At 39.4% G+C, this 25631-nt stretch overlaps 1 protein-coding gene across 33 annotated transcripts in view; it reads left to right on the top strand.

Annotated features, from left to right (window-relative positions):
- The window catches only part of LOC144322592 (uncharacterized), a 300251-nt gene that overhangs the window by 136673 nt on the left and 137947 nt on the right, over positions 1-25631 (top strand). For 26 of the 33 annotated variants that reach the window (XR_013388217.1, XR_013388216.1, XR_013388221.1 and 23 more), the window contains one exon: positions 12362-12900. The exons of 5 other annotated variants lie outside the window; for them this stretch is intronic. The gene's annotated coding sequence lies outside the window, so the exon portion shown is untranslated. Of the gene's footprint in view, positions 1-3461; positions 3678-12361; positions 12901-25631 lie in introns of those variants that run through there. 2 more of the 33 variants (XR_013388228.1, XR_013388212.1) reach the window with 2 other exon arrangements.

The following is a 25631-nucleotide window of genomic DNA, read 5'->3' on the forward strand; positions in this document are numbered from 1 at the left end:
AATTCAGTAAATATTTATCAAGAGTCCTTCATGGGGACTGCATGAAGTGCAAGCTAAAGCAGAAGTAAAAGAATTATAGTCTCCACCCTTAAGAAGCTTTTGGTCTAGAGAGGGAGGTAGGCAGGTCAACTGTCAGGGCAGATGAGCAACTAAGCACATGTTAGAGGTTTTTACAAGGCTCTAGGAAATACAGTTAAGGAAGCAAGTTAATTCTACTTGCTGGGGTCAGGTGAGAATACAGGAAAAGGTGCCATTTGACTTGAGGTCTTTTAGGAAGACTTTGATGGAGAGAGATGGAAGGACAAACCTGGGAGAGGGATGGACATGGGTAATCTCAAGAAAGCATCATGGTGCATGGTAAAGCAGGGAACAGATTTTAGTTCATTATGGGGTATGGGTTCATAAGATGAAGACAGTGGCTGAGGGTGAGGCTGAAGAGGAAGATTGAGGCCAGACTGATAAAGAACTTGAAGACCAAGTTTTTTCCTTTAGGTACTTGTAGTACCTAAAGAAATGGGATGTAGTACCTAAAACACTGGGAATATTTTAGGCCACAAATAACAGACTATCCATCTGGCAGTGGCTTAAGGAATAAATACATTTAATTTTCTCATAGAGCAAGAAGTCTAGAGATTAATTCCAGTTAGGTACAGCCTCTGAACAATATCTTCAATGGCTCAGGATCTTCCTATTCTTTTTCTTGTATTACCTCTTATGAAATTATTTTCAAGACAGGAAGAAAGGGGAAGAAATAGTGCCAGAAACCTCTCTTTGTAAGTTTGTATCAATTTTCCTGGAAATTTTCCGGATGACTTCCTCTTACATCTCCCTGACAAAAGCTACATCACATGCTTGCCCCCAGCTGGCTGCAGTAAGGTTGGAAAAGTAAGCATTTCAATGGGGAGTGATTGACATAAGGTATTTTTAATCATATCTTGGAATTTGGGAGGGTTGTGCTCTTCCTGAACACGTTATCTATCTGGTGCTTCAATATAACCTGGGTTTGGTTAGCTAGGAAGAAGAGGAAAGAATGGAGATTGAGTAGTCACCTAAAAGTGTCTAGCAAGGAAGCCAAGGAGATTTTTTAAGCAGACCAAGTGACATGATCTGATTTGTGGTTTAGGATGTTTTTTTCTGGAAATTAGATTGAGTGAGCCTTCGAATTCTGTAGCTTGGGCATCAATTTATCTCACAGAGTGTTAAATTCTAATAAGGTCAGAGTAAATCTTACAGAGCACTCAACGGAGTGAATATCTCAAAACTTTTACCTTGTGAAGAAAGATCCAAATCTTTGATTCCAGAAATAAAATTTCTTTTTAAATAATTAAGGCCTATGTCATTGTGATTGATGGGTCAGGAAAGTGTTTTAACATTTTTTTTCATGATAAAAAATGTTTCTTTCCCTTTGAAACTTTGGATATTTTTATTTCTTACACAGACAGGGGTCTTGAGCTACAAATGCCCCTTTACTATCCAGAAGTGAATGGCACCATATTTAGACAATAATATAACACCCTTTGGACTCACAAGAATGGTTTCTAACAACTGCATATGTGACCTTAGGGAAGCTTGACATTACCTGTGACGTTGACCAGCATTTTGGTTTGGTGAAGGGTCTACCCTTAGTAAGATTAGATTAGTAAAACAGAAAGAAGTTAATCTGAGCCAAAGATATTTTGAGATATAAATAAGTACAGAACATAGGAAAATAATTAGGGATATAATCACTCGTTAATATATGATCTTGGATATGTTGTCTGAACTCTCAAAGCCACACAGATACCAAGCGATCATATAAGATGATGGGCTAGTGCCCACCAAAAACTCATGTTCTCATCTACAATCATCTTTTTTGCAGATAGGCTCTGACCATGAGACTAATTCTAGCCAATGAAATATGAGCAAAACTAATGTTAATTCTTTTAAGTCATGGCCATTAAGAACAAGTATAGCTCCTGTACCTCTCTTTTCTCCTGTGCTAACCTTGGATGCCAGGTGTTTCAGATGGCATAACTACAGGATAGAGGAGAGCCACTGATGAACATTGCATGAGCAAGAAATAATCCTACCTAGATAATATAGATAAGAAAATGCTTTGAAAATGATAGTTACTATTACTGGTCTTGTTCTAGTAACAAATAGTGCTTTCACTGCCACCTCAACTAATAGGGATTAATCCTCAACTGGTTTGGTAGAGTTCCATTTTGTTCAAGGAGTAAGGCTTTTCTCTCAAGCCCTACTCCTGCACAAGGTGTCTAAGGTAGAAGAGAGGCTACTCTCTACTCAGGGACCTTACACATACCTTGGACAATGGACACTGGAATGTTCATACTGGAGAAGAAGTCGATGCTGAGTCTCACTTGGGTTTTGGGTTGACAGGTCCTCTTCCTTTCTCATATTTAACTGCATCTACTCTTGCCTTTCCAGTCCGTTTCTCCTCTGCCTTCTCATCCATCGTTCTCTATTTCTCAGGAGAATACAGTTTTTAGGAGTAGAACTACATGCATGCAAAAATGTTTGTCTTATATTTAGATCGGAAGTTTCTTCAGACTTTTATTTGTGCTTTGGTGAAGACAGAATAGGGGGAAAATGCCCTCAGCTAAGAGTAAGGGAACAGAAGAAGAGAGAAATATACTTAAACACATAGATTATGATTTTGAGTTATAACCTGTTATGTTATTATCTTTGCTGACATGATTATTAATCATGAATAGTTGAAACATGGACTGCTGAGAGACAAAGTCCTATAACAAGGGAATTCATGGAAACGATTTTTCAGAAATGTATTATATGGTTTGCAATCATCCTAAACTATCAAAACACTTTTCATAGGCTTCTAAGAGATGTAAACAATAAGCTGTATTTGGGTGCACAGAGGTGCCGGTACAAATGAAGAAGCAGAGCAACCAACATTTTCTAGAAAAGCTTCCTAAAGCTACCTATACTTTATCACCTTCTTTTAATCTCATTTGTGGTAGGCATCTTCTGACATGGTCCCAATGAGCCTTGCTTCCTAGTACTCATGCTCCTGTGTAATTAGTCCCTCCTTCTTGAATATGAGCTGGTTCTAGTGACTTCTAATCAATAGAGTATGACAAAAATGACAGCTTGTCACTTTTAATATTAGGTTATAAAAGATTGTGACTTTTGTTTTGTTAATACTCTCTCCCTGGTCCTCTTCTTTGACCACTCTGATGAAGTCAGGTGCTATACAGGGAAGTCTTCATATGGTTCTGGAGCACAGGTATGGGGGAGACTAGTGCCTTTCTTTTGAGGAGCTCATAATCTACAGAAACAATATAATGCATGTTTTAATAGAGCTATATACAAAGAAAGGGCTGTGGCAACAGGGATAAAGGAGCAACTAATTAAAATTTTCAATAAATAACATCTATAACTAGAGCAGTCAATGCGAATTTTCTGAAAATGATGTATTACAAAACAGACTGTATCGCCTACAGATGGAGCATCAGGGAATTGTAGACAGAGACTGAGACCTGATAATATTTTGGCTCTGGTCTAAGGAAGTGACCAGCTGGATAGAATTAAAATGGATCACCTTGGAAAATGCAAATGACTCAGAAGATGGCAGAGAACACAGTAACAGCAAAAGAGGTCTGAGGAAGACCCGGATGAAAACCTTGATCTTAGCTGCTCCTGACTGAGGATTTCCCTAATGGTTATTAAGGATGGTTTGAAACTTGACAAGATTACTTCTGTAGGAATCCCTGCATGGTATTTTCTGTTACCATATCTTTTACAGCTAAATTATCCTCAAACAATATTTTTAAAGCTCTTTTATCTCCTTTTAAAGACTCTTTGCTAAAGCAAAACAAAGACACAGAAAAATATGCAAATCATAAATGTACAGCTTGATGAATTTTCACTAACTGAATACACCCATGTGGCCAACACCCAGATAAAAATAGAACGTTTCCAGTGCTCCAGAAGCTGTCCTCATGCTCCCTTCAAGTCCCTCTTAACTTTTAAAAAACTTGCTATTTTAAATACTTTTAGATTTATAGGAAGGTTGTAAAAATAGTATGGAGTTCCTATATACCCCTCACTATTTTCCCTGATGTTAACATTTGACCTAATTATAATAAAATTATCAAAGGGACATAGGAACCAACTGGAACTAACTCCAAATGCCCAAAAAACATGGATGATTTAAGCAATGCCAATAACCAAACAAAGCAATGGATTTTTAACCTATAAAATAAATATCCATGAGTCACATGTATATAAACAATTGTATACTTAGGAGGGAAAGGACAGCTCTTTTTAAAGTAGAATTCCAATTAATAAATGTAACAAATGATAGAAATAGAAGATCACCACCAGGGAAACACCACTTTGATAACTGTAGAAGGAAAGGATCTTTGATAGATGTTAATAGTAGTGGGCAAAAGTATGCTGAGAAGCAGGGCATTCGCATAGTCTCAAAGTACTCCCCTATAAGAAACTCGTCACTTTCCAAGTAGAAAAACTTGGCAGACACTGTGTTAACCTCACAATAAGCTAGTATCACCCCCCAGGGGTAAGACGTATTGACATCCTCTATCTCCTGATATGAGGCACCGAGAAGGGCACAGCATCACTTCTGCAATATTCTTGCCCAAATAACATAACCTCAATTTAATCATCAAAAACATAGAACAAACCAAAACCAAGGGACCTTCTGCAGAGTAACTGTCCAGTTCTCTTTTAAAGGGCCAAGGTTATGAAAGACAAAGACTGAGGAACTGTCCCCCAGCCTGGGGGAGTCTAAGGAAGCATGAGGACTTACTGCACTGTGGAATCCTGGATTAGATCCTGGACCAGAAAAAAAGAACAGTAGTGGGAAAACCAGGGAAAGTCAGATAAGGTCCACACATTAGCTGATAGTAGGTCAACATGAATGTTCCTTTTAATTCTTGAAAGTTGAAAGAATAGTGACAGCTAATACATGGGTACTGCTTACTTCATGCCAGAGCCCATTTCCATCTTGCAGATGAGGAGACCGAGGCCCAGACAGACTGACTGGTGTTCCAGTATAGTCCCGCAGCTCGTGAGCAGCGGACAGGGATCACACCCAGGCCTGTCTGGCTGCCAGAGTCCGCCAACCTCCCTGCCTTCTGCCTGTCTGGTGTGCTTCCTTCAGAGGTGGGTGAGGGCACACTCTGGGTCCTGGGCTCTTGAGCCTGCAGACCAAAATGCAGCATTTCCCCACCGTCTTCGGAGGGGGTGTGGAGGCAAGGCCTGCCTTCCTGGCTGGGATGCCCCTTTACAAAGGCATTTTTTCCAAGGTTCTAAAATAGAAGCTCGGGGCCTGTCTTTCCACAGAAAGTATCGACATCTATATTTATCCCTTTTACAGAAGCTGAGGAGACCCAGTTCATGCTAATTGCAGTTTACCAAACAAGCTGATTCTTAACCCCACGAATATTTTTGCCATTGAAAGCGCCTACAACTTGCGAAAACGAACAAATGGCACACTGCTCTGCTCTTTTCGCCTCCCACATATGATTATATTTTGTTGCCTGTTAACTCTGCAGTTGTACCACAGGCGTCACAGAGACGTGACCAAGGGTCCCAGCCACCCCCAGTCAGAGCACAGCATGGACTCGGGATTGGTTTACACACAAAATTCAGGGATTGGTTCAATCTGGCAGCACACTGCTGGAAATGAGGTCCTCTGATGGTTCTTAGGCCAGTAAATACTGGGGATTTAATTACTTGCTTTTTTAAACCTTTTATAAACTTCGTTTTTAAAGCCATTTCATAATTAGCAAAGAGCAGGGAGATGAGAAAAATGAACACACATATATCCATCACCTAGGTCCAGCAATTGCCTAAATTTTGCCAAATATGCTTTACGCGTACATACTCCTGTCACACACATACACACATTGCTGAACGATTTCAGAGGATACTACAGATTGCGTATCAGAGGGTTAAATGGGGCAGCGTGTTGCACGATCTGCAGTCTAGAGCTGACCTGAGGTATATCCTGCCTTTCTATTTTTTTATTTTTTTATTTTTTGACAGGGTTGGAGGGTGAATGGATGGTACTGACGAGCCAACAGGGTGGAATATTATAGGGTTTAACACTCAGGTGTGGAATCATAAAAAGTAAATGCTGGAAGTCCTGTTCCATTCTCTGACTCCAAGATCCCCTTCCTCTCTTTTTGTTCTTCTGATCTTTGCTTTAGTTAAATTGGTCCACTTCTCCATCAGAGCACATGTTCCGAGCTTCCCTGTCCTTGTTTTCATTCATGATTTTTCCTTCATTTGGTTCTTTCCTTTCTCACTCTTTACCACCACCGTCCTCTTCTCTTCAACTGTCCAAATCCTACTCATTTTCCAAGCCCTGACCCAATGGGACCTTCTTCCAGAATGCACCTACTCCTGTCTCCCACAATCCAGAAATATTATTTCCTCCATCTGAGCTCCTGTTCATTTTATCGGTTGTGCTTCTGTGTCCCTTACCACTTTTGATTTTGCCATTTTTAAGTGGTGTGTATAATATATCTTTTCCCATAGATCATAAGCTTCTTGAGAGTGCCTACCACACCTATTGATCCTTATAGTTCTCAGACTGCCTTGTACCTAACAGTGCTTACTTAATTACTGCTTCTGTGTGAAGCCCTGAAGACCCCATAATGATGGCCTTGTTCATTAAAGTTCAAAAATTAGTGTGATCTCTTGGGGGACCACCTTTCCAATGTATCATTATTTGGTTGGAATGGCTGGGGAAACCTAGGGAGGATCAAGACCCTTTTCAGGGCTGTGGTCTTTTGGGATGGCTTAAATGGGTACCACTGTCCCTTAGTGTAGTGTAGGTTCTTTCGATGCTGCTCTCTGGCTCACTGGAGCAAGGGTAAGAATACCAGTATGCTACTTCAAGGGCCAGAGCACTGGCAGATGGCAAGGATTTTTGGTCTCCTCTGACAGGCTGGATTCTCAATGCAATTGGAAATAAAAAAGAGCAAAGAGACCAATTCAGAAAATACATCCTTCTTTATTCAGATAAGATACATTTTATGTGCTTTATGAGGTTAATGTCCCCTGCTCCTGATTACAAAAATCTGATTGGCATATTAATCAGGTTATAAAAGTGAGAGAGGGAAGAACCACAAACGAGGCAGCAGCTGCTCTTTTGCTGCCAAATCCATTCAGGATATAAAATTTTTGCTGAGATATTTATTGTAAAATAGTTTTTTTCTCCCCTTGCTTTTATTTTTAGACGGCATTACCCCAGCATCTGTTCCACCTCATGTGAGAAATGTATTGGAATAGGGGGTGAGAGGAATGTACTTACAAAATTGAGAAGGCTTCTGCAGAGTGTGAGAAGTGAGGCAACACATCTTGCTCTAATCAAAGACTGAGAATCTTGGGAGGAGCTTACTTCCCTCCACTTGACGCTTGTATCTTTAGATCCCAGAGCTTTGAGAGATACCTGAGAAAGATTTAACTTTTATCGGCAACATCACTCCCAAATGCTTGTCCAACTTTTGCTTGATTACTTTCAGTGATGAGGAACTCATTACTTCTCAACACAGCATTACAGAGGAAAATAAAAGAGTGGTTTCCGGGATCTTATTGCAAGAAACAAAAAGCCAGCATAGGAGCGAGTCTGAGTCACAGGGAGCAGGATTCACAGGCTTCTGTGGTTCCAGGACACTAATCTGTTAGTTCTTCCTTGTTTCGTAGTTGAATACTATTCCACTCATGATTCCACCTTTGCTCCATGGAACCATGTATAACAAATCCACAGCCTTTTCAGATACTTAAAGACTGGACTTCTCTGCTGAATGTTTGCTTCTCCACATTAAATTTCCCCTGTCATTTCTTCACTTCCTTCCCAGGCATTGTTTTGAGGGTTTTTACCATTCTAGGTACTCTTTATCTGATCACCTGTGTCTACTCAAGGTATTGGTTCCAGACTTGAATTAATTGCTCTCCCTGAAGGGGTACTTACTTGCAGGATTAGGGAAGGAAAGAAATGCTACCATTTAATCTGCATACCATTCTCTCTCCCTTCAAGTCAGCACTGATAACCTGGACTCTGGTTTGCAGGTTATCAGAACTTATTATTAAACTGAATTGATTTGTTTTATAAGGAAAATACCATATAACATAGAGGCTGAATATTCAGGGCTGAAGTTATAGTACCAACTTATTAAGATATGTATTCTGACTGTGGCAGAAATAATTTATGATGGACTATAAGATCAAATCATACAAAACAGACTAGCCCAGAAAAACATCAGAAACAACTTGGAAAAAATGAAGAAGTAATTCATTGATGATGAATTATAGGATCTAAGCACTAAACACTGTTCAAGTGCCCTAATAATAAAGACAAAAACAAAAACATAATCAGTCTTTTGTTTTTCTCTAATAAAAGGAAAAATGTCCATTTGGTGGACAAATTTTGTTCTACCAAAAATTTACCGCATAATCTATTTATATTCCACCTCATTCCTTCTGAAAGTAAGCTCTGTGGTGCTGAGGAGCATGCCTGTCTTGGTCACTGTTCTATTCCCCTTATTGAATATAGTTTTGACATTTATAGATACTCGGTATGATTTTCAGCTGAATTCCACAAAAGATCTGAGGCAGTTGATTATAGGGTCACTTGCAATAAACCATTATAAAAATAGAAATAAAACATTATAAAATAGAAATAACCAGGATGAGGAGAACAGAAGAATGAAAAGTAAAATATGAGGCTCAATAGCAGAACACAAATTCACTTACTGTGAGAGTCAAAGGAATTTGACTGTAGGTGAACTTCATATTTGATGCCACGCTTGTGTTGGCAAAAATGAAAAGACATGATCAGCATCATGGATCACAGATGATAGATGATAGAATAGTATTTCAGTCATTCAAAACAAGCAAAACTTTTCCAAATACTATTTTGGAGCAACAATTCACAGCAACATTCCCTATGACAATTCCTTTAAAAAAAAAAAAAAATTCATGAGAGACAGAGAGAGGGAGAGGCAGAGACATAGGCAGAGGGAGAAGCAGGCTTCCTACAGTGAGCCCCATGTGAGACTTGATCCCCAGACCCAGGATCACACCCTGAGCTGAAATGTTCAAATGCCGAGCCACCCAGTCATCCCTCCATATAACAATTCCTAGTGGCTGTCTCTGGAACACCCTGGAATGATAATAGAGGGACCACAGTGACCTGTAACTCGGTGAAGGTGAAGGCCTGCCTCCCATGGCTCCACACGGATAGTTGCTCAGGAATGTAGGAGATGTGCTCTTGAGCTTTTGCTTGGTTACTAAGAATTAAAACTGAAGTGAAATTTAGCTCTTAGAAAAAGGAGGGAATTGATCAGGGACCAGTATTAGGCCACTCACTTTGCTGTGGTTTTTTACCCTGAATCCTGTAATGTGGATGAACTTGTTTTAATGAATCCTGAAGGGCCCATCAACTTGAGTTAACTGTAAATTATGTACCCAGGAAACTGAATGAATCAACCTGACTGATGTCATTTTAGTTTGGGTTCCCCTAGAGAAGCAGACTCAGAGACAAGCCCTTGTGTGCACCTTGGGAGGTGATCCCAGGAAGCTCGAATGAGGAATGGGGGATAGGGAAAGAGGAAAAAACAAGAAGGTATTTGTTAGTGATTGACTTGGCTTTCATCTGGAGAATAGACAGTCAGTTTTTATCTCCTTGGGAAGATTTCTTTGATTCTCCAGCCAATTAATGTTTTTACCTTTGTTTGCTCTCATTGCATTTTGTACTTGCCTCTCCTATAGCACTAATAAGGTCATGTGATAGCTTGGCACTTGTAATACATTTGTCTTTTCTACTGGACTGTGAGTTCCTTGAGAAAAGAAACAGCAATATTTTAACATCTTTGGTCCAGCACATAATAAGCATTCAAAACTATTTATTGATTGTATTAATGTACAACTCTCACAGTCAAGTGGAGCAGTCACATCTTTGCGAATCCATCGCACAATTCTCTTCCGTGTGGCTAGACCTGTCCTGAAGAAACAAATTCTTTGATAAAGGGTCAGCAGGAACCTCTCTCTTCTTTTGTAAGTAATACCACCAGAGGTGATTTTAGATTTTTGTTGCTATAGAAACCTCAGAAAGTACATTAACTTCAATGCAAAGGCATCTTATTCCTTAAAAATTTCATGTTTGAATGATTTAAATGCAGGTCCCAGCTGGGTTATTAAATGCACTTCATGTGAGGGAAGGAGTATAATGTTGTGGCTAAACGTGTAGCCTTTAGATTCAGGCTGCCTGGGTTCAACTGCTGGCTGCATCCCATAATACCTGTGTGACCTTGAACAAGTCAGGTGAAGAAATTGAGGCTTAGAGATATTATGTATCTTTTCTGAGGATTCACAGCTCTTCCACTTGAAATTATTCATGATAGTTAATATTAGCTTCAGAAACTTTTCCAAGGGTACACTCTTAGTAGGTGATGGAGTTGGTCTTTGAACAAGGTGAAAGAAAATATTTTTTCTTTTCTTTTTTCTTTTTTCCCCTTCCCTCCCTTTCCCTCCCCTTCCTCTCCTCCTCTTCCCTTTTCTTATCCTTTTTGCAAGAAAAGCTCACTTTAACTCTTGTTGGAAAGAGGTTTAGTTACAGTCATATATAAACAAAGAGTATATTTCTAGTAGCAGCCAATAGCTTGTTGTATCATTGCTCTTCACAAATATTATAATGCCTCTTGAATGGAAATGCCCTAGTTTATTTTAATAGTCTCCATTTACTGGACACCTACTACATACCAAGTTCTTTACCTGTATGATTTCTTATCCTCATAATTAATCTGCAAGGCAAAATACATTGTCTTGGTTTGATTTTCCTAGAAGTAGGCCCTAAGATATTGTTCAAATGCAAGTAGTTTATTTGGGAAACAGTCCCAGGAAATACTGAGAAGGAGTCAGGAAGTGGGCAGGGAAGGGAAGGCAGCCAATTAAGGATGTGTTGTAACGCAAGTTAACACTGTGGGCAACTGGGACTAATCCTGCTGGGCACCTCTAGAAGCCAGTGAGGGACAAGTGCCTCAGGCTTATCCCAATCAAGGTGTGAGGGAGTTGGAGTATTGTATGCACTGGTTCCCATTGCTCATTGGATGAGGGCTGCACTCTGTCCATGTTAATTATTCAGTACTTGTGACCTACCTTGGGTGAGCAGAGTGGGCTCTTGTGGACAGAGAAATCCTTTGGCAGATGAATGAAGATGCTGGCAGGTGGGAGGTTCAAGAGAAAATGGGTGGGGCCCTTATAATGTCTGCTACAGTCGAGGAAACTGAGGCTCAGAGGAATCAACTAGCTTGCCCCTACTCCCTAGTATGTAAAATGTCATATCCAGCTGGCACTAGAATGCAAGTGGTTCTGACTCCCACTCCCTGACTTTTCCTACTCCTTGCATTATCCTGCCTTCCATCACCAGGCTGGGGAGTAGTCTGTGCGAAAACAAACTAGTCTGAGGACTATGACTCTCTCTGAAACGGAAATGTACTTTGGGGCTGTTAAGGAGTTTAGAGTCATCAACTGTTGTGTTGCCTAGTATTTGGAATCCATCCTGTCATGAGTTGAATTGTGTCCTCCAAAAAAGATACATTGAAGTCCTAACTGCCAATACGTCAGAATGTGACCTTATTTGGAAATAAGATCATTGCAGATGTAAGTAGTTATGAGGAGGTCATACAAGGATAGGGTGAGTCCCTAGCCCAATATGAGTGGCAGCCTTATGAGAAGAGGGCCATGTGAAGATACAGACCCACAGGGAGAACCTCATGTGATAACGGAGGCAGAGCTTGGAGTGATGCAGCTGCAAGCCAGTGACCCCAAAAACTCCCGGCAGACCACCGGCTGTGACAGAGGAGTCCCCTGCTGACACCTTGATTTTAAACTTCTCACCTCCAGACTGGTGAGACAAGAAATTGCTGTAGTTTAAAGTTACCCCGATTGCAGTATTTTGTTACAGCAGCCCTAGGAAACTAATACATACACCTATTTTTTTCTTTAATAAAGCTTTTACTGACACTAGTCCTTGTGCAAGAGGGAGATTTGGTGCCAGCTTGCAGAATCGTCTGAGTTGGGAGCTCCAGCTGCAGTTTGCATGACTCCCTTTCAGAGTGATGTGGGTATCTTGAGCAATCAGTTCCTCTGACACAAAGAATATAAAACAACCAAGTTTGGATAAAAAGAATTTCTTCCTTTAGTACTTACTAGACTCTACTCTGATTGATGTACTTAGCACTGCTTCCAGCTAAGGTAAAATAGATCCTATTTCATAGACAGGGAAACAGGAAAATAGGGCAGTTAAGGAATTTGGAATGAAGCCATCTGATGTAGCCTCTTACAAGCCTTTTTCCTTCTGATCCCTCAGGATCCCATCAGCAGCTTTGCTTCTCTGCTTCACTACCAGGATCTGAGCAAGTTGCCTGAGACAAAGTAAAGACACTAAAGGAAAACTTATCTTTAAAAATCATAGTCCTCGGAGTTAGAGGAGAACTGAGCACACTCTCTGGGGAAGAAGAGTAAGGAACTGGTACCCAAATGTGTCAAGAGCACCCAGAGATTGTGGGTGAGATGTCCTGTGTTTTGGTGGAGCATCATGGTCTACACCTGGAGGAGTACACACAGTCCACTTTCTGCTGCTGTCATCTTAAGACAAAATCATTTCTGTGTGTTTTCCATTCCCATCATTTTGTTCACTGGTATGGAAAACAACTTCAGGCTCAGATGAATCTGGCTTCAGAGTATCTGGGGTTGGTGCTGTGGGCATAGCCCACTCTTCAGCAAAAGGCCCCTAGGAACTGTTATCCAAGAAGACACTCACCCTTGCATCCACTTTGGCTGTCGCTGGACCACACAATATAAAGGGAAGAATGCAGGCACTGGAATCGAGGAGGTCTGGGTTTGAATGTAAGAACTTGTTATGATTTAACTGCTGTTTTCATATATGTGTGTGTGTGTGTATGTGTGTGTGTAATTTCTTTTCCATAATATATCTGTAACTGCATTAAAATACCCACGTCACAGTGTCAAAGGATTAAATGAGGGTAAGAAAAGAACCTCTGGAAAAAAAAAAAAAGAAAAGAACCTCTGTTACTGGGTTCTTAAGAGGATCAAATGTGGAAACCATGAAGCCTGTACATACGCACTGTGTGCCTATCCTCACTGTATGGCTGTTAGCTCTTATTGTTGTTACGGTTACCACTATGAACAGTGATAATGTAAGCAATGTATCTGGCAGTACATATTTTTTCCCCTAGGCTGCTGATTTGACCACTGCAAATGTACACGAAGTCCAGCAGAATGGGGGAAAACTCTCTGTCTCTAATAATAGTATCCAAATAAGTTCTTCCCTTGGGCATTTCTGAAGAGAAAAGGAGAGTTGTGGCAGATGGAATTCACTCTTCAGAGTGACAGACAAATAACATACAGGCATCACCACAGCGTGGTCTTGGGGTAACCACCAGTTCCTCTGCACTATGGCGGTGATGATCCTCTTAGTCATGTGTGGCTTTAGTAGTGCCTGTCCTGCTTACGATCTAGATCAGTGCTCCTCCATCTTAAATGGGCCTACCAATCACTTGGGGACTTTGTTAAAAATGTAAAATCAGGGATGCCAGGGTGGCTCAGTGGTTGAGCACCTGCCTTAAGCTCAGGGCATGGTCTTGGGGTCCCAGGATCAAGTCCCCGGTCGGGTTCCCCTTGAGGAGCCTACTTTTCCCTCTGTCTGTGTCTCTGCCTCTCTCTCTCTCTCCCTGTGTCTCTCATGAATAAATAAAATCTCTTTAAAAAATGTAAAATAAGATTCAAAGGTCTGGAGTAGAGCATGAGGTTCTTCATTTCTAACAAGCTCCCAGGTGATGCCAGTGCGGCCCATAAACCACATTTTGAGTAACAAGGTTACACATGTTCTTTTTTATTTTTCTTACCTCATTCTATTGCACCTGTAAATGTAACTTTTTGTGGATTCCATTACCCCTTTTCACACAGACGGGTTATATTCTTGGCTCATTCATTCTTTCAACATTCAATAAGTCATTGCTGTGTGTCAGGAACTGTGCTAAGCACTAAATATCACAGTTGATAGACATGGGTTTCAGTGTCATTGATATGAGTTCCAGCATTCTCCAAGGAAGCAGGGCCCCTGGTCATGAGGTCTATGTTGGATATTCCCTTGTACCTTTCCACCTATCAGAGCAGTGGCCTGGGTTAGGAACACGTGGTAGGGAAAGAAGTTATTCTGTCCAGATACAAGCCAAATAGCTCTAGTCCCTGGCATTTGCTTGACCTTTGATTTAGTTCCCTACCCATTTTGACACAACATTCTTCTTCTTTGTCAGATGCTACTTGAAATAGAATCGTAGGGCCATGCTGAATTGTGCACAGCAGGTGACTGAGGTAAAGTCTTGAAGATATGTCTATCCTCTCAAGTCTTTCCATGTTTATTATCAAAGAGGCTTCTCCCAGCCCAGACTTTGCCCCATCTCACTGGCTCCTTTCTTCCCTTTCCCGGATCTTCTCTTATCCTCGGATTCTTATCACTTACGCTGAGTGGTTTGGCTCTGGCCTAGCTAATATTTGGGTCCTAGTTTTGACAACTAACGGGTTCTTCATTTGTTAAGCCTCATCCTCCATAGACGGTAGTGGGATATTAAAAATAATAAACATTTCTTCCTCATAATACCTAAAGTCTCAGAATTGACCAGTGAAAGAGCTTAGTACTTTGGTGTCCTGTAGAAAGACAGAATTGTTCTAAAGGAAATGACATATATTATAAATGCACAGCAATCTATCACCAGCGCCTTTTGTCACACTCATTCTGTAGATGGCTGAGCCAATCTTGCAATTGCATCAGTTTGTTTCTGTTTTCAGTTTCAATGGAGAAACAGAAGCTGCTTGGCAGATTCTCAATACTGATCTCACAGTTTTTAATCCTTATGAATGAAATTGCTTAAGTTCAATCTATACAGTAAAGATTTCTTTGTGTATTTCTATTTTATTCCAATGATTTCTGTTTTTATTTGCCATTGCACAAATCTTTGAAAATGCTAGAGGCAGAATATTCTTTCAGGAAAACTTGTTTTGTAGAATTCTTGTTGCAAAATGCCACCTTCTCTGCAGTGTCGTGATGGGACGGTCTTTATAGCGCTCTCTGGCTTTCAGTAGATGAAACAATTTCTGGGCTGAGTGTTGGCTAAAATAATTTTCTTCCTCACATTCTGTGATTACTTCATGAGTCCCACTATCAAGTATGTTTTCTCTGGCCACTCTCCACACTCTTGTCTCTGCCCATAGCAGCTGGTCTTAAGCACTATGCACTTGCTTTATTGTCTGGTTTTGTGCTTAGCTGATTCATGCCCCCCTTACATGTGGACCACATACGTCAAGGAAGGAAATTATTTTTATGTTCTACATGTTTACTGAGGGTTTTGTCTTTTTTGCCTTGACCCAAACTCTGGGTTGCTGGTGTGTGAGCTTGTTTACTCTGAGTAAAACACAACTTCCAATTTAGAAGTGATATGGCTTAACAAGTCTCGTAAAAAGAACTGGAAAGATCTCTGGACATCAAAGAGCTTTTATGTGCTGACATTTTGTAGAATGTAAAAGAATCTGGAACATATGGATTAAATTCCTCTTAAAGCACATTCCTCCTTAAAAACTGCTTGAGACAAGTCACATTTCGGATTTCCTCAGCCTGTATATTTTCTCCCCTTCTGGCTAGTGTCCTATCCCGTTTTGAAGACTTTACTTGAGTAGAGACAATGCCTTGATGAATTATAATTATCCTAAAGAGGCTTCTAAGACCTGCTTTTTATTTTCAACCACTTTCAGTCTTTTTGGTGGATGGTTCTGATAGTCCAAATAGGGAGTCTAGAGAAGAGCTTTTGGGCAATGTTTACCTTAAACATGCATTCTTTCATTTTTCTGAGTTCCTGGTGAGAGCAATAGACTATAAGTTGATGTGGTTGACCACCAATTCCTTTTTGAAGCTTATTGAACTGATTATCACAGCATCCTGGTTTTCTCTCTACCTCTGTAGCTATTCCTTCTCAGACTCTACTATACGGTGAACTGCAGGAGGCCTAGGGCTTTGCTCACTGCTATGTCTCCAGGACTGTGAACACTGCCTGGCATATAGCTCATGTTCAACAGACATTTATTGACTAGATCACTGAGTCTTCTGAATAGAGTTATACTTCAAGGGTTTATCCTTAAATTCTTTTTCTACCCTGACTTCCTTAGAAGTCTTAGCCACCCATCTGATACCCATGACCCATTTATCTACCTGCTTCCTGTGCCACAATCCAATGATTTGCAGGCAGAGTAATTAGCTATCTTCTTGTTACCTTAGGAGAAATACTCTAAATGCAATTCAAAATCCTTATCCCAGCCTCCGAGTTGATCTTCGTCTCTACTTCTGCATTTCTCCCCCATCATCTAGACATTTATAACATCCTTTACCATTTCTCCATTTATTCCATTTCTACTATCAATTCTCTAGGTTTGGTTTTATTTTTATTTTGCGTGTGTGTGTGTATGTATGTGTGTATGTGAGAGAGAGAGAGAGAGACAACACGCTATTTCCTTTGAGCCAGTCTCCTTGCTTTCTTATCTATCACTATACTGCTGGTAGATTTATATTCTACAACCTTGCTGTGCATATATCACTTCTGCACTCAGAAACTTTCAATGTAATACGACCCTCCAGAATAGAAAGATAATTTTTAGGTAAATTCTCAAGGCCCTTCACCGCTCTACCCCAGTCTATCTCCCTGTCCTTATCAGCAGTTGAAATGGTATGCTAAGGTGATTTGTTTAAAAATAATGTATAGGATGACTTGATGAGGAGAGGTCTTGTGTAACTTGGATCTAGAGCAACTATCAGTGTTGCTAGCCTTAGAAAGAAAGCCACTATTTCACAGAAAGAAAGAGACTGGAGGTTAAGAGACAATTCAGAAAGTCCTTAAAAGACAACTCAGAAGTCTTGCTCATGTTTTAGTACTTCTCATATATGTCAAGGTAGAAATTATTCCTGAAATTGATAGTATAATAGTTTCTGAAAACACATTCAAATTCTGATTTCCCTTTTCCAAGTTGTGACTTTGGGCAAGTTATTTGACTTCTTAAGACTCAGTTTTTTGTTTTTTTTTTTTTTAATCTATCAAATGGAGGTAAAAATATTTAACATACAGAATTTTTGTAAGATCACAGATAATCCATGTACTGTACCAGATGTCTTGAGACATCATAACTACTCAGTAAATGGTAGATATTTTTATCATTATTGTTCTTAAATGCGTGACGTATTTTTGGTTCAGAAAATCTGGCTACTTGAACATCTCAATATATAACACCCATTATAGTGATGAGTTTACAGCCCTCAATGTGTTTGTTGAATGGTGAAAACAATGTTACTGACATTTATTATAGTGGCTATTTTGGGTTTTAGAGAGTTTCTTTTTTTTTTTAAAGATTTTTTTTTTTAATTTATTCATGATAGACACAGAGAGAGAGAGAGAGAGAGAGGCAGAGACATAGGCAGAGGGAGAAGCAGGCTCCATGCCGGAAGCCCGTCGTGGGACTTGATCCCGAGACTCCAGGATCGTGCCCTGGGCCAAAGGCAGGCGCGAAACCGCTGAGCCACCCAGGGATTCCCCCAAGAGTTTCATTATTATTATGAAGATACTGAACCAAAAAAATCTAGCATTGACCAGCAATCTAACATCATTGTTGATATCATTGGTGCTCTGTAGTAAAGAATGTACTCAATTATTTTTTAGGATCCTTTTATTCAAAGCTTTTATGTGGATAACATGATCTCCCAAATATTAACTTAGACTAATATTTATTGAGTATTTACTAGGTGTGTAGTTGTGCTAGGTGCCAAAACCCTTGAGCCAAATTCTCCTTTGGGAAGCACATATTGTAGGGACATTCCGGCAAGTATGGTGTAAGAATGACTGAATCTGCCTGAAGAGTCCGAAGAGTCTTTGAGGAGAAGATAATTGAGTTGAGTCTCTAAATGGGCATTATTGTTGATGGTGGAGTGGAATCCTAGGGAAAGAAAGTCACTTGGACAAATAATAGGGAGGTCTGGGAGGAAATGGCTTGTTTTGGAAAGTGGGCAGGCAATTAAACATGATGACCTCAATTTCTACATAGAAGAGGTTTGGGGGAGGTGATCTGGTTGGAAGAAAACCAGAGAACTTACATTGAAGCTGAATTTGCATAGCATCTTGACATGAAATTGATAAGCTATCTATTACCCAAATAAAAAATGAGGATATATGGCTTCTGGACGTTATTGGAGGGGATGGATTAATCTCTCCCAAATCATCTCCATGACTCTGCAACCACAACAGTCTAGAGAATTGGCTGAGATAAGTTGCAGAAGAGAAGCTGCAAGGGAAGGTGAAGCCAGGTAATGGAAAGCTGTAAAGCAAGTTAAGGATACATTGCAGGTTCTGACATGATTGGCTTGATGCCTTAGAAAGTTGACTAGTTTGAACATGAGAGTGCATGAGGAGAGAAGACAAGTATAGAGGCAGAGAGGTGAAGTAGGAGCAGTGGGATGGATTGAAAGAATGAATAATTGAGTATATTCTTTACTACAACATTTTTCTTCCTGACTCACACACACACAAAAACTATTTTTGAGGTAGTTACTCTGAAAGAGTACAATAATATCTAACATTTTTTGAATAATTTCTATGCGATCAACACCATTTGGGGCTCTTTCCATGGATTAATTTGCTTAAACTTTATAATAAGCCTATACTTAAGGATATACCATTTTTATCATTTTATGGATAAGAAAACAGTCATAGAATAAGTAACTTGCCCAAGGTCATGCAGTTCTAAAGAATTAGAATGAAGTTTAAAGCCTAGATCATCTGATTCCAGAGCTACTATTTCTTTTCTTTCTTTCTTTTTTTTTTTTTAAAGATTTTATTTATTCATGAGAGACACAGAGAGGCAGAGACATAGGCAGAGGGAGAAGCAGGATCCCCATGGGGATCCTGATACGGAACTCGATCCCAGGACTCCAGGATGATGACCTGACCAAAGGCAGACGCTGAACCACTGAGCCACCCAGGCATCCCCAGAGCCACTATTTCTAATCATTGTGTTGTCCTATTTATTCACAACAATGTTTTTTATATTTCCACAGTGCATTATGTATAAGATGAGTGAGGTGCTATATCCATTATAGGATTAGGCACATTTTATGTGCCTAATTCAGATCTGCTAACTCAACAAGTAAACCTCAACAATAATTCTCACTCTCATTAATTGAGCATTTATGTGCCAGGCACTGGGTTGAGTGTTTACATCAGTTACTTAGTTCTCATAGTAACCCTTTGAGATAAATATAGTAGGATACTAATACTTAATATTTATATAATCAGTTAGGATTACAAAGCAGGTTTATATATAACATCTCTTTGGATCTACATAAAAAATCATATAGAGTAGATAACAGTTTGACTCCTGTTTTGTGGTTTAAAGATGGGCTCAGGTCATATAGCTAATAAATTGTAAAACTAGTACTTGAATATAAGTCTTCTGGTGCTGAACGTTGCTGACTTTCCACATTACACTGCCTGTCAGAGACCTTTATACATTATAAAATATTATTCACTTGTAAGGGTTAAAATAACCATAGAGTGTGCTACAGGGAGGGAAATTCTAAGCTTAACCTTGAAATGCGGGAGCACAGATGTTTCGGGAGAACATTCCAGGTAATAGGAATGGTTGTCAGAGAAGTAAAGAAGGTTGGAAAGTGTAAGGTATTTTTGATGATTAGCAGCTCAGGTGTGTGACAAGTACTTAGCAAACTGTAAAGGCATTATATAAACATTAGTAGTTATGATTATGGAGTTCATGAATATTTTCTATTGGAGTGTGCCAATTTGGATTCTTGACACATGTTGTGTTTTGTTTGGATGAAAGGAGAAATCATAAACCGCTCAAGCAACTGGAACACACATTATACACACATATACGTCGGAGGACTGGACCCCTGCCATTCCTATTTTTATATGTTGAAATCTCTAACTGTCTAATCGTGGTGGTACAAAGTTCACTCCCTCGGCAGCCAAGATTGATTTTTCCTTTGAGTAGACATGCTTCACAGAAGTACCCTTTCCCGTTACGTTTTGAAAGTCATCAGACATGCTGTTATAAATGATCATGGAAGATTACTAGAGATGCTGCAAAATAATAGTGAACCAAGTAGCATCTGTAATTTCCAAGGATGGCTCGCAATCATCACTCAAAATGAACCCTATCTGAGTGCGGGGCTGAACTTTTTCTTTTCCTCCCTCTTTCTTCCTTTTACTACTTTATAACATAGCTGAAATGGATACTGCACCTCATGAATTTTTATGCAAAATATTAAGTTGCCAGCCACTGCTATGCAGACAAACCCTCCTTGTGATGAGGAGAGTTAGCCTGCACAGTGCAATGGCTGACATCCTTGGATAAAAAGACTCCATGTCAAACTGACCAACTGAGAGTAAAAGTCCATGCTGGCCCAAAAAGTGTTTTGGATGCTTCTCAGTTCAGACTCTCATACAGACTGAAAGCAAAATGATTCAAAATGATTTTGTTGATGGAATTGCCACTTGCTCAGGGTATCTGTTCTTGTAACATATTTTATGTATCTCAAACTCTCCTATGGATAAACCATGAGAAAATGAAGTTCTCTGAGCTGGCAACTGCTGAGCCACCCTTTCCAGTACCTTCTGGGCTAGATGAAATTGGTTCAGGTACAATTGATCCCCAGGTCCTATTGATTCTATTTCATTAACATCTCCTGAATCTACATTGTGTCTTTCCATCCAATCTGGGGAAGCCTAATTCAGCCCCTCTTCTTTTCTCAACAATGTCATTATAGCTGCTTTTGTCTTGATTCCCCTTCTATAGCCTCTTCCCCTTTCTGTGATCTCTTTCTCAGCTGCCAGGGTGATTTTTCCACCTTCCAGACCTTGTTGTGTGGCTCTTTTGTGGTAAAATCTCTGATGGCTCCTACACTGCCTGCAGGAGAAAGTCCAAGCATAGCAATCATGTCTTTTCACAACCTTGCCACACTAGCTTCTACCAATGAACCTTCTAGTTACTTCCCCCGCCATGCTTTGCCTGAACTACAGTTGTTTCCCAAATATGGCATATACTTTCCTGTTTCTGTGCATTTTCTTACCTTGCTTTTGAAGCTTTTCCTGCCTTCAACTCCTCTTTCCTTCTCATGAAAAAAAATTTTTTTTCCTGCTTCGGTATTGTCCAAATAGAGGAAGTACTTCCTTAAAAAATGTTAATCCAGCAAAAATTCTTGAAGGTCTAACAAGTACCAGACACTATGTTTTGTGCTTAAGACTGTGATATGCTATATTTCAGTTGGAGCAGTCGGGAGATAAATGTAGGAGAGATCATCATAACCCAATGATGTAAAGATAATAGTAAAGAAGTACTCAAATAGAGACCAAAAGGAGACTTTTTTAGACATTCTATCTAAAACTACCCACCTTTACATATCCAGTTATTCTCTATTGTGTTATCTGGCTTCATTTTCTCATAGGATTTATTATCTAAGCTTATCTTATTTATTCTGCTGTTTCCTTGTTTATTTTGTCTCCACTGGGATGTAAGCTCTGTAAGAACAGATCCTTTGACTCATTCACTCTTGTAATGCTGTGTTTAAAACAATGCTTGGCATATTGAAGGTGCTTAAGAAATATTTATTGACTAAATAAATGTGGTTGGAGACGGCTTCCTGCTCCCTTTTCCCTATTATCCTCCTTTTTATCTTTCTCTTAGATTAACTAAGAATGGCTTGAATTCATTCTAACTGCTGCCATTGAGTCTTTATAATGTGCTGTGCTTGATGTGAAGTGTAAGTTTTATTTTGTTCTGGGGACTTTACTGACCATCCATTACTCATAGTCATTTAAAAAATTTCATATGTGTATTCATTACTTTTACCACAAATGTGCTAACCACCAGGCTAGATCTGAGGAAAGAAAGATGAATAAACTGAAGATCCTTAAGTAACTCATTACTCAAACTCATTACTATACAGTAAAAACATGTTTTTAATTGCAGTAAACAGAAAGGTTTTGAGGAAGGCATAAATTGCTTTCATTGTACCTTGGACAGTATTAATGCTAATTAAAGCTCTATCTTTTGAGTGTCTTGTTTTCTTAAATTTTCTCAAACATGCAAATCAATAGATATTTATGAACACCTACTTTGTGCTCTATGCTTAGATAAGGTGTATACAAATGGGAATGGCAGGCATCTTGCTACTAAGAAACAGACTGTCAAGTAAACTCTTCCCCAAATGACCTTGGAACATTCTGCAGCAGGATATCAAAATACTAGTATTAGGGAGGTTAAATAAATACATGAGCTACAGTCAATCAAATACAAGCTTTCATCATGTTTAGATTTGAGATTCCTTTTTACAAGGCAAAGTGAGAACCAGGTTAGATTACAGAGCTCGTCAGGGTGACAAAGCTATGACTCTTGTAGGTACTCTGTTTTCTCTATGTTACATTTTTAAGAAAAAAATTCACGGAAAGCCTAATATCAGAGACATCAAATGATTTAATATATGATGTCCTACATAAGAGTTCTTTATAAGAACAATTAAATGTCATAACTTGCATTTATTGAACTAAGAGCATATATTCATCTCATTTAATTTTTACCTTATGTGGTAAATGCTCTTAATTAACCCTAGTTTGCGGATGGAGAAACTGAAACCTAACAGGGCATATAACTTATCAAGGGCCTAAAACTCGTAGGTGGTAGAGCCAATACTGACACCCAGGCAGCCTGACTTTGGAGCCTGTGCCCGTAACTCTTCCTCTGACAAATACAGCAAGAAGTGGAATGGGTATTCCTTCTGCGATGCCTCCATGTCATTGGAGGGCAACTCAGGACAAATTGGTGATGTTTGATTATGGAGCCTCTGGTTGTTTCTTGATCCTATGGAATAGTATAAATTGTCTAAAGGAGTGTTTTTTTTTTTTTGTATGAATATCTTCTCTACATACTTAGAGGCTTCTATTAGGATGCAAACTGTGACCAGTAAGACTGATACTATCTGATTAAAGCTTAGATGGCTGAAGATAGAGCTTTATGTTTGAGAAGCCATAAGAGCAGATAGTAGAGTTGATATTCCACGTGTAGGTTGAGAAACCTAAGAAGCCACCCTCAAGGACAAACTGTTTCATTTCCACACAGAAGGGGACCTGCAGAAACAAAACCCCACACTTTTCCATAGATTCAACTTTTGATCAGTTATAGCACTTGGTTTCAAGTTTTGACTGGCTAAAACCCCTGGTTTTCTGTTGCTGCTCTTGGAAAAAATTTATGGAGGTGTGCCTTCTGGTTTTGTCTACCAAGCTGGAGAAAACATAGCTGAAAGAATATGCTGAAAAAATTCGATTGATAGAAATAAAAACACAGGCCAGGTTCAATTTTATACATTTTTTGGCTTTTTTTTTAATACTGCAGGTGAACTTTACGATGAATGCTCTGAACTAACAAGTCCTTTAAATGACTCTATAATGAGAAAACTCTTTTGTATGAATTTGTGCAGTTCACTGTCAATTCAGATCAATAAATCCTGCACCAGTTGATTTTTTTTAAATGCAATTTATTGGAGGGGGGAAAAGGCTGTATGGATTGGATTGCTTGTTCCAGCTTTGAAAGATAAAGAACAGATTCAATAGCAATGAAACTAAGTGTCTCTCCATGCTGCCTCAACCCCCTCCCTCTCACTCCTGCTTTTCTTTCTGTAATACCCCTTCTGCAATCACCCTGGCTGGGGCTGCTGCAGATTCATTAAGAAGTGGTGCTTTGAAAAATTCAGAGAAGAGATATGATACTGCCTGGACAATGGATGTAGAATTCAAGCAGCTCCACTCATGAAATTTCTTTCATACCTTCTACCAAGTCTGTAACCTGAGAGAACACCATTCTCAGGTGCTGTGGGCTCCATCCTCAGCTCTAAGATCCCTCACTGCCCAAGTGAAATGGACCTATCATCCCCTTGAAATATTTTGAGGGAACTTCTTTGTTTAGGAGTTTTTATCTTCCACTAGAATAGAGCATGGATTTCAGAATTTGATCGCCTTAAAGTCCTACCTGTATTACTTAGACCTTGAGAATATTTCTTAGGCTCTTTGAGCCCCAGTTTCTTCACATATAAAATAGGAATAGTAACTGTGCCTACCCTTACAGGGTTAATTAAGATGTAAAGTATTTATAGGGAAATTATAGTGCTTTGCTGATGTCAGTTAATTAATAGTTTTTATAAATATGATGAGTGTGTGTGTGTATGAGAGAGAGAAACTATACTTGATTGCTCTCAAAATTAGAATGATCTTTTCCTTTTCTGATTTCAGAATTGACTTTAGCACATGGTAGGTGTTCAACGAATGTTAGTTGAATTAATGATGGTAATGAAACCTAACAGTGATGAGTTCATACATTTTTTTTTTCAAATAACCCAAATTAATTTTCTCCTTTGTATTTTGGTCTTGGTTTGCCATGAATTCAGTGTGTCCTCAGAGGAGGAATGGTTTTCTTATTTAGAATGAGGAGTTGGCATGCTGAAGTCTTTGGAGTTCTGAAATTCCTGTTCCCTTCCCTTTCTCTTCTCTTTGGTCTGGTTTGTCAGTGTAACCAGAGGTCAAGCACTGTTAGCATACAGGCTGTTGGCCTGTATACTTTCTATGAGATCATCTGACCCAGAAGCCCTGGGCCAAACAGTTGGCCAATTCCAAGTAGAGAAGTTCAAACTTAGTAGTTAAGAGGTATTACTAGAAGTCCTAAGACCTTCATTCTAATTCTGGTTCTGCCTTTTTCTGGCTGTGTGATCTTGAACAAGTTACCTGAACTCTCTTGGCCTGCTTTCAAAGTAAGCATGGTGACCCTTGCTCTGTTTGTTACTCAGAGTGGTGGTAAGGCTCTAAGAAGATTCAGTACTTTGTCAGCTGTAACATGCATACAGTCATCATCATGCTTCCATGGTTTTTGGTTTAGTATGCGAAGATATCTTTGCTTTGAGATTTTACAGAGATGGAGGTGCGGAGAACTTTCAGAGAAAGTCAATAGATATTTCCTTGGAGAGGTCAGATGATGTTTAACTTATGGGGATAAAAAAAGAGTTGTGAATTATAGGCCATGAAGAGGACTGGACACTAACCACCTGTCCAATGACTTTAGGAGTAATAATCATTATCATAGAACAATAGAAGGAGCTTCCTTTAGTTAAGTGCATATTATGTGAGAGGTCTACTAAGTCCATTAAATGTCTTACCTTATTCATCTGACAATGAGCCCATGAAGTAATAAGTACTCTTGTTACTTGTTTTTCAAATGAACAAACAGGTTCAGGGAGTTCTCAGAGTTTATTTAATAAGTGGAATTAAACACATCTGCATAATTTCCATGTATGTCACCTCCAAGAGAGTAGAATTAGAATAAAGTTAGACTAATTTCTAACCCAGTGTTACTTTACTGAAGCTTTTTGCTCTCTGGTCCTTTACATCTTATCTGGATGCTAACCATACAGCCAGTTTCTTCTTCCAAGAAGAGGCTATGATACTAGAGCTTTAGGAGATGAATTA

Source organism: Canis aureus, chromosome 10, assembly GCF_053574225.1.
Source record: "Canis aureus isolate CA01 chromosome 10, VMU_Caureus_v.1.0, whole genome shotgun sequence".
NCBI classification, from domain to species: Eukaryota; Metazoa; Chordata; class Mammalia; order Carnivora; family Canidae; genus Canis; species Canis aureus.